At 44.6% G+C, this 10,067-nt stretch overlaps 1 pseudogene; it reads right to left on the reverse strand.

Moving 5' to 3' along the window:
* Window positions 1-755: 755 nt before the first annotated feature.
* Window positions 756-873, reverse strand: LOC148509423 (5S ribosomal RNA; annotated as a pseudogene).
* Between the last annotated feature and the right edge of the window lie 9,194 nt (window positions 874-10,067).

Consider the following 10,067-nt stretch of genomic DNA (forward strand, 5'->3'; position numbering starts at 1 on the left):
TTAGCGCCATGGATGGACAAATTCACTCCAGCATGTATATATTCTAAAGCAGGGCTGGTATAAAATACTCATATATATATATATATATATATATATATATATATATATATATATATACACACACACACATACACACACATATATATATATACATACATACACACATATATATATACCGTGGCTTACCTCCACGCCGGGAGGCTGCTCATGTGGCCGTCATTCTGTTATGGCGTAGAGGCAAGATGTGTTAGCAGCGTGCTGTCCCAGACTGGTGTCGTTCCTGGGACTTGTTACTGGTGTACTCGCCTTATATATTATGAGCGTGCGTGCTTCAGGTGAGCTATTTTAGCTCCAGATTAACCCGTTTTTTGAAGAGGGAATCAAAAAGACGATCTCAGTTTAGGCAGAGTAGCTAGTACACCATGGAGTAACCTTCACAGGCTATGATATCAGGCCATTAGATTAAGCTAGGCACCCTTTGTTATAAAGCCAAGGGGAAGCCTGACAGTGGGTAATACCCTGCGCTGCAATGGCGGCACTTTGTCCCGTCAGCCCAGCGCCTCTAGCCGGGAATGTGCACCGGCTGAGTAACTGGCCCCTCTCAGAACCGCATAACGCGGTGTTATAGTGCAAACAGGGGTTTAGGCTAGTTCCTATTCTGCTAACAACTAGCTATGCACAGTAGCTAGCACTATACAGAACTGGAAGGTTTTAAAACCAGCCTATAATGTAGTATATGTGCTGGCACCTATATAAGCCTACAGCACCTGGTATTCCCAGGTGGTCTCCCATCGAAGTACTAACCAGGCCTGACCCTGCTTAGCTTCCAAAATCAGATGAGATAGAGCGTGTTCAGGGTTATGAGGCATAAGCCTGGGGATGGGACGCAATAATGTGCTAACCCTGGTTACGGGTAAGCTATAACCATAAGTTTTGGCCCCAGCAACCAGAACAATGACTAGTACAAGTACTATACATACTATATATCTTTAATTAGGTTAAGCCAGGTGCCCTTTATAGAACCAAGGGGAAGCCATGACAGGGGGTAACACCCGTTGCTTGCAAACTCCACACAGCTAGGACCACGGTGGGAAGAGAACCCACGACATCACTGCTGCGAGGCAGCAACGCTAACCACTACACTGTCTGGCAAAATGGCGGGACCGTGTCCCGTCAGCACAGCGTATTTAGCTGGGAATACTCCTGTCATACAGTGACGGACATCCTATTATTTACTGAAGCACTCCCAAAAAGGGAGGGGTCTCGTAGGAAACCAGTGCTAAAGCACTCCCTGCTGCAGGTATACTGCTTGTGTGCAGGTAGATACTGCTGCCCATAATAGGGAAGCAGGGGCACTGTTGCAGTCGCTGGACTGTATGCATTCCTGAATTACCACACTGTGTGAGCCACTGATATACTCCAGTCAACACAGCGCTACTTGCCCCCGCAGTAGAACCGCATAAAAGCGGAGTAGTTGAAGGTCCAGCCGATGCCGATAATACGGGAGGAGCGATCATGGCTCCTACACAAGCGAGGGGGGCTTAATCATCATTTGGAGGAGCGGGCATGTAAAGTTGCTCAGCACAGCCAGGAACTGCGTAACGCAGCGTCTCCTCCTGTTAATAGATGAGAGCTGCTAATCGCTAAGGCAGTGCTGTATTATGCCTAGCCCGAATACTGAAATGGAGGGCCCAGGTCTGTAGCGCGTGGAGTGCGCGCCACCGGAAAGCCTCCTCCCTGTACAAGCACTGCAACAGCGCCCGCACCTCCCTGCAAGTGACAACGCAGCATACAGGGCGGGAGGGTGCGTGGTGCAACGCAGACCTCACCGCTGTCAGCCTACTAACAGCGATGCTGGGGAAGGGGCAGGAGACCCGGACTCTGCCGATTTCAGCTATGGCGGGTCCTGTCTTCCAGCCTCTCTCTCTCCTGAGCAGAGGGGGTGGGGGGAGGGCGGGGGGGGGTGGGGGGGGGAGTCAGTGCTTGCCCACCTGTGTTGGAACTGACTGCTGGCATTGCTCAGGCAGGATGTTCCAGAGCGTTGAACAGGGAAGCGGCATTATTACAGTGAGCCGCTTACTAACCTCAGGGATGCTGCTGCAGTGCAGACTACATGAGGGGGGATCCCGTACAAAGGCGCAGCTGTGCTCATTAGCTCTAACCGCAGCGTGGCACGCGCTGTCCTTGAGCCCAGCGTTTTGGCCTTGGCCGGGTCGCCGCTAAGCCCCGCCCCCAACGCCACATTAATGGCGGTAAATCAACCCCGTCTCACTAACGGGGACTCTGCACTGCAAGCGCTGTTATTTTCCAGCCTCTCTCTCTAGGCAGGCATAGCGCTGTGAGAGCCAGCGTCGGTGCTTCTTCAAATAAGCACCGGCACAGCAACCAACCGCTAAGAGCGCTGTACCGCGCTCTACAGCGGCTAATGAGCATAAGCCAGCGCCGGTGCTTTCATACAAGCACCAGCGCGGCAACTTAGAACCGCGTTGAGCGGCTCCTTAAGCCCCGCCCCAGCCCCGTTATGCAGGGCTATAATAGCGGGGCTGCAGACTCCCGTTATGGTAGCAGTGGGACGCAGCAGTCTCCCTCCTTGCATATAGGAGCTTCAAAGGGGCCTCTTGCTTTATCCATCCCCTCATTTAAATAGGAGAGGGGGAACAGTGGCTAGGCTAAGCCAGAGACACGGACGCTGACTGCCGAGTGCAGCAGCGGGTCTCATCAGCAGCTCCGACACTGCCTGTTTACTGGCAGGGGAAGGAGGCTGTGTAACAGCCGCGCAGCGCGCGCTGTCCTGAGCCCAGCATTTTCGCCCACCACTCCAGCTAGTCAGGAGTGGTGGGATATACTTACGGGCTGTTGCGGCCGGGATGCTGGGCTGAGGGGGCGGCGAGGAACCCGGACACATGCCGGTGTCAGCAGTGGCGGGTCTTCGCAGGGTCCGATGACTCCATCTGCTGATGCCCCCTCCTCAGGGTCACCGGACACAGGCTGCAGTAGCCGTGTGGTGCCCTTCCGGCGGCTCCCCCGTAGCAGGCAGACTGTCACAGCAAGCAGTCTGCCTGTCCTCAATGCTTGAAAAATAAAAAATATGAAAAAGGCTGGAGACAGCCAGATGTGCGACCGGCTCTCTCGGGCACATTCTAAAAACTGGGGCTGATGGGGCATAGAGGGGGAGGAGCCAGTCACACTTTTAAATTATTTAAAGTGCCAAGTTCTGCTCTACCACCGTCTATACCCCACTGTCTTGAACTCCAGTGTCCCCTAGTGGATGAAGGAGAAAGATATGATTTTGGGTTGTAGCGGGATACTGAAAATGCTAATCAAGGTTGAGATTGCACCTATTGTGTGGTCAGACCTTTCCATGGTTGTAGCTTATATGGACTTATTACTCTCTGGACGAGGTCGCCCTTCCTGGCGATTAAATGAGACCCTTCTCCGCATCCCGAAATTTAAAGATTACGCAATCATATTAAAGAATACTTTGATTTAAATGTCAATCAAGAAATCCCTTACCCTACAGTGTGGGAAGCACATAAGACTGTAATCAGGGGGGAGATAATTAAATATGCTTCACACAGCAAAAAAGCAACAAACTAAAAAAGTTAATGATTTAACTGTGCGACTAGAGCAGCTAGAACACACCCACAAGCGATCCTACTCCCCCTCGGTGCTTAGGGAACTGCAGTGTGTCAGAGGTGAACTGCAATCCGTATTGGCTGAACAGACAGAAAAGTCATTAAAGTGGGTAAATCAAAAATTTTACGAAAAAAGTAACAAATCTGATACCCTGCTGGCATCACAGTTGAAGGCTAGAAAAGCTTCCCAAATTATAGCAGCTATTCGAAATCATCAGGGAGCTATTACCTACGACCCTGTAGAAATGAACCACTCTTTTTACGAATATTATAAGGCATTATATAACATTCAAGATCCCCACCGGGCATTACTCCCACCTACTTCGGTCGCGCTGGTGTATCTTGCTTCATGTAGACTTCCTAAACTCTCTGACACAGCCAAGGCAGATTTGAACACGCCTGTCACCGGGGAGGAGTTGGAACTAGCGCTAAAATCACAGAAATCCTCTAAGGCTCCTGGCCCTGACGGCTTACCGTCAGTGTATTATAAGTCATTCTCTGCATTGCTTTCTCCTCACCTGATTGCAGTTTATAATAGGATATTGGAGGGGGAACATTTTCATCCTGACTCTCTCAAATCTACTATTATAGTACTTCCCAAACCACAAAAAGATCCCACTTGTCGGACTAACTACAGGCCAATATCTTTGATAAAGCTGTTCGCAAAGATCTTGGCCAAAAGACTGAATTTGTACTTGTTACAGTTTATAGATGCTGACCAAGTCGATTTTGTTCTCAAGAGACAGGCCTTAGACAACACCAGACGGACGATTAATTTGATCTCCTATATAAGTAAACATAAGATACCAGCCGTGGTGTTGTCACTTGATGCAGAGAAGGCCTGTGATAGGTTATCTTGGCCTTTTATGTTTCAAACTCTACAAACGTACGGTTTCTGTATAAGTTTTCTGTCGGCCATTAAGGCTCTATACTGTAAACCATCGGCTATAGTATCAACTAATGGCCTCTCCTCACCGTTTTTTGCTTTGGGTAACTGTACAAGACAAGGTTGCCCACTTTCGCCTTTGCTGTATGACCTGAGCATAGAACCTCTTGCGGCTAAAATTCGGAGTAATCCTGATATTAAGGGGATACCTGTGCGAAGCTCACAATACAAAATCTCATTGTTTGCAGATGATTTACTGCTAACTATGACATCACCTATGACTTCGCTCCCTAATTTGCAGGCCGAATTAAACGCTTATGGTGAATGCTCGGGACATAGAGTAAATAGCACCAAATCGGAGGCCTTGGCATTCAACCTCCCTCCTCCATCACAGAAGCTTTTAGAGACTAATTTTGATTACATATGGCATCCTAAATCCTTCAAATATCTAGGGATTACTATTACTAAGAAATATGAACATTTATTTCAGGCTAACTATATCCCTCTAAAGCAATTAATTAAACAAGATCTGTCCACATGGGCTCCACTTTGCGTCTCATGGACAGGTCATGTTAACGCAGTTAAGATGTCCATCCTTCCTAGGTTATTATACCTATTCCAAATGCTCCCAATTGTTGTTCCGACCTCTTATCTTCGTCAGATTCAATCATTATGTGGCTCTTTCGCGTGGTCAGGTAAAAAACTGAGACTTAGTAGGACCTGCCTGTCCAAATAAACGAGTAATGGTGGTTTGGGCCTTCCCATCTTTGATAGATACTTTTCTGCAGCGCAACTGAGCCACATCACATCATGGCATTCGGAAGAGGGGAGTAGGAAATGGGTAATACTTGAAAATGAACTGGTGGGCACCCATTCGACTAGTTCCCTTCCTTGGCTTCCCCCTAATTTGAGACCAGCCTCGGTTCGAAAAATTCCTGGTGTAAAAGCTGTCCTACAAGTTTGGGATAAACTAAATAAACGCCTACAATTGGCACCATCTCCATCCCCGCTGACCCCATTATGGCGCCATCCTCACTTCCCGTTGGGGTGCGTGTACTCTTATATGCATCCTTGGATATCGGCTGGGTTAACTAGATTTATGCATATTCTAGGCGATTTTGCCCCCCAAAATTTTGCAGACCTGGGCGAAAAATATGGTTTGTCTTCTAATTTTCAGTTTGCATACTTACAAATGTGCAGTTTCATTTGCTCACTTAGCAAACCTCACAAAATGCGAGAACATGGCTGCAAGGGATCGATATCTATTTTGTACTCGATGTTAGGCCCCTCATCTCTTGAATTTAAGGAACCATTTCAGCAGACCTGGGAAGGAGACCTAGGGATAAGTTTGGAGGACAACGACTGGCCAGATATTAGACAATGGGTGGCTAAGTCCTCAATTAACACTAATATTAAGGAAAATTCCTTCAAAGTTTACTCGTGCTGGTATATGGTTCCTGCAAAACTATATCAGATTTTCCCAGGGTTTTCGGACTTATGTTGGAGACAATGTGGCTAAACAGGTTCTTATTTACATGTATGGTGGGACTGCCCCTGTGATATCCAAACATTGGGACGAAGTCACATCTTTGGTGTTCAAGGTGCTCAGTGTTTATCCCCCTAGAGACCCTCTACATATGCTTTTATGCAAACCCACTGGCTCTCTCTCTAAACCTCAGAACAAACTTTGCGGTCATATCTATAATGCTACTAAACTGTTGATCGCCACAAACTGGAAACAAACTGAAGCCCTGGCAATAGCCTCATTGTTAAATAAAATATGGTATTTGGCTTCAATGGAATATATCACTGCACTCCTCCACGATTCAGTGAATAAGTTTCATGCTACCTGGAGCTCTTGGTACTCTGCATTTCATAGACAGTTGCCCGGAATGGAGTGATTTTGATTTATTTTAAGTGATAAACTATACCGTAGTTTGCCTGTTTAATCCTAACCCCTTTTTTTCTCCTTTTTCTGCATATTTTTATATTATTTTGCTTTATGTATTTCTGTAACAAATCAAAGATTTTATTGATGTGGATTTTTGTGAAGTTTTATTTTCTGGATATATTATTTTATACATTTGAATTGTTGATTATTCAAATAAATTTTTGTGCATGTTAATATTTATGATATATACATCTTCAAAAATTATAAATAAAAAGAGATTACAAAAAAAAAAGAAACTTTTGTCTTAGGGGTGCCATGAAAAAAATGTTGATACTGTAGGGCGCCGTGATTCAAAAACTGTTTGGGAACCACTGCTTTAAACCATAACCTTTCCATTTGATAAAAATACACAATTGTTTCCCTCTTTTCAGTTACATAGTCATCTTGTCCATTGACTTTGACTGAAGGCACAGCAGTAGGAGCAGAGCCAGAGGCCATTGAAAGTAGGATTAAGTCTTCTCTAGAGAATGGTAATTGTAACAAAGGAACTGACAATATACAGCATGTATATACACCGATTCTGTGTCCACTGGGATTGGGTAGTCTGTTTGTTTTTATAGGAAGACCCGATTAAGAGGGCCGACCAGCACTAGGGAGTAGGTACGTATGTAGTGTGAGTGCAGGTGAGTGAATGTGTAATGCATAGAGATGTGCGATTCGGTTTTCCTGAAATACGAACACACCCGAACTTAGGGGTTCCGAGTCGAATAGAGTTCATGTTCGGAATCACTTTGGAGTTTCGAGTCAAACAGAGTACTGGTTGGGTTCTGCAGTCAGTATGGAACTCAGATTCAAAAAACTGAACTCGGATTTTGGATTGTATGTAAACAGGACTAAATGACATGATTTTAGCTGTTTTATCAATTTTAATACATTTTTTAATGGATTTTCACCAATTTTTAAAGAATCCATAACCGAATCCGAACTAAACACTTGAGGGTGGTTTTGCCAAAACCAAAATACGATGATGAATTAGAACCAAAACACGGGGTCCACGCACATCTCAAGTAATAAAGTGTTAACACATGCGGCGTGTGCTCGTAGTTTAATATTTTCTTCACAGTGGGTGTACAGGTGCCAGCGGGCTGTTGGCACTTGTGATTCTACAAGTGCCACAGGGCAGGCTTGCTAGGACTTGTAGACCCACTGTAAAGAACAATATTAGTACTATATTTAGCCCATTACCCCTGCACCCACCATCTCCAGGGGGGCAGGAAATAGCCCTGGACTGGCTGATCCTCGGAAGAGGGGACCCCACTTTTTGAGGATTGCCAGCCCTGGGTTGACCAGTTTGGAGCTGAAAAATGCTTTTACAGGGAGAGTCCAGTCTGTGTGCCTCCCTTCTGTGGCATTACCACTCTGGCCAGTTCAGCCCGATGCTGGTTATAGGAAAATAGGGGGAACCCTACGTGTTTTTCCACCGATTTTCTAATATCAGACAGGGCTCAGAGGTCCAGGGCTGTTAAACTTTTCGGAGGGGGGCCCAACACCATTTAACTTCCCAATTTGTAACCCTTTCTTTAACCTATAGCACACTGAAGCCTGTAGAGATCCGCTATACAGTATACAGTACCCACAGCTTGAATGCATAGATGGAGAAATGTATATTCAGTCAATAAAATCTCAGTCATGTGGACTCCTGCCTCTGCCCCAAATATTGGATACTTTACTGTCAGATATTGGATCTGGACTCTGACCGGCCTCTGCCCTGCATATTGGATACCTTGTTGCCGAACCTTGGAACCAGACTCTGACCTGTTACTGATTTGCCCCATAATAGTGTTACCTGGATTAAGCAGGAATCATCATCTTGTACACGTATCTGTGTATATCTGCTGTTTAGTATTACCCTGCTCTGGGCTGTTTGTCTCCACCTGCTGTGGTGGACCAGGCTTACAGAAAACTCTTCAAGAGCAAGTGAGAGACTTCAATTATTGTGTCCAAATACAATGTATTTAGACTTACTGCATATAGGAATCCAGTATTTGCATTTATACTACAGTACATCAATGTGACAAAGCCGGGTCATTGTGTTCATATCACTTGTTGTGCTTTCACTGGGCATGTCCTAATTTCTCCTATGCAAGTCATGCAGGCTTGTATTTGTATCTGCTTATATTTGTATTTTGTATTTGTATCTGCGGCTAGTGGTCACTGTTGGCATCCACATGTACTGTCTGGTCAGTGGATTCCCATTGTGCCCACTCGCCGCCTCCCATTTTTCTCCCACCATTATTATCATCATTGCTTTTTAATCCTCTTTTTTAGATCATGTCTCATCAATGTATGCTACAAACCGTGAGTATATTATGTTCTTTATTATTTTATTATTATATAATTTTTTTTTACATGTTTAGATATATCTATTATTGCTACTATGTTATTATGGAGATATATGTGGTTTATGAGTATACAGAGAGATATGCATATATGGATTATATGCATGCACATGTGTGTGTATTTATTCATGTATGTATATGGCTAGGTGTTTATATGCACCCTTATTGTGTTTAGTCTACATATCCAGTTTATTACTTCCATATTATTAATATTTAATACATTCTCTACATATGCTCCTGTTTTTATATCATTATCAGGGTGCTCCCACCACTTATTAGCTAATATGTTTAATGTGTTTTCCAATTATATAAGATGCTCATTATTTCATGTTTATTTTTTATGAACTTATTAGTTATATTGTCATTTATATGTATATTTATATATGTTTATTTATATGAATATTTTATTTTATATATAGATAATTAATTTTTGGTGTTCAAGTAAAGGTCTCCACAGTTCCTTATGCCCAATACCATAGTTCTCAACATCCTCAGTGTTGGAATTTTCCAGGAAGGAGCTTTCTGAGAAATGATCGCCCCAACGCCAATGAAGTGTCAGTCTCAGGGAAGAAAGGAGGGGAGTGAAGAGGCTGTTGTACAATGGGAGCAAGTGTGAACATCTGCTTCAACTGTCTGAAAGCCTGGGAAGCGACAGTAGACCAATGCTTGCGGTCTTCCAAAGTAAAGCCAAAATGAGAGCAACCAAAAGGTAACAGCCATTAATGAACCGATGGTAACAGTTGGACAGGTGAAAAAAAGCACTACGTCACTTTAAATTCAGTTGCTTGAGGCCAGTCCCTGATGGTTTGACCTTGAGACATGTCTTCAGCTTTCAGTTTAGATGAAGTCTTCTGATATTATTTAGGATTTCTTTGAGGTCATGTATGAGTTTCAATGTTCTGGGAAAAGATCAGAGCATACAATATCCGAGTCAGGGGTGGGTGGCTAACAGTGTAAATGGGAACCAGCAGATGGTCATGTCAGGCGACAAAAACAGCAAATAATAAACATACAAGGGTCATGGCAGGCGACAGACGAGAATAACCATTCAAGGTCAGGGCAAATAGCAGGCAGAGTAGTCTAAACAGTCAATCATGAGCTCGGTAGGTATAAACAATAAACAGAGTGTGTGCCGCCGTTGATTGGTTGGTACTTTATCTCTCTCCACTTTATCACTCTACAAAGCTTAGTAGATCCACCCCTCTGTGTAGAAAGCGGCCAGTAAAACTGTATGCACTAAATTACATAGAGCTATG

The sequence above is a fragment of the Taudactylus pleione genome, unplaced genomic scaffold (assembly GCF_031769625.1).
Source record: "Taudactylus pleione unplaced genomic scaffold, aTauple2 ptg000327l, whole genome shotgun sequence".
NCBI classification, from domain to species: Eukaryota; Metazoa; Chordata; class Amphibia; order Anura; family Myobatrachidae; genus Taudactylus; species Taudactylus pleione.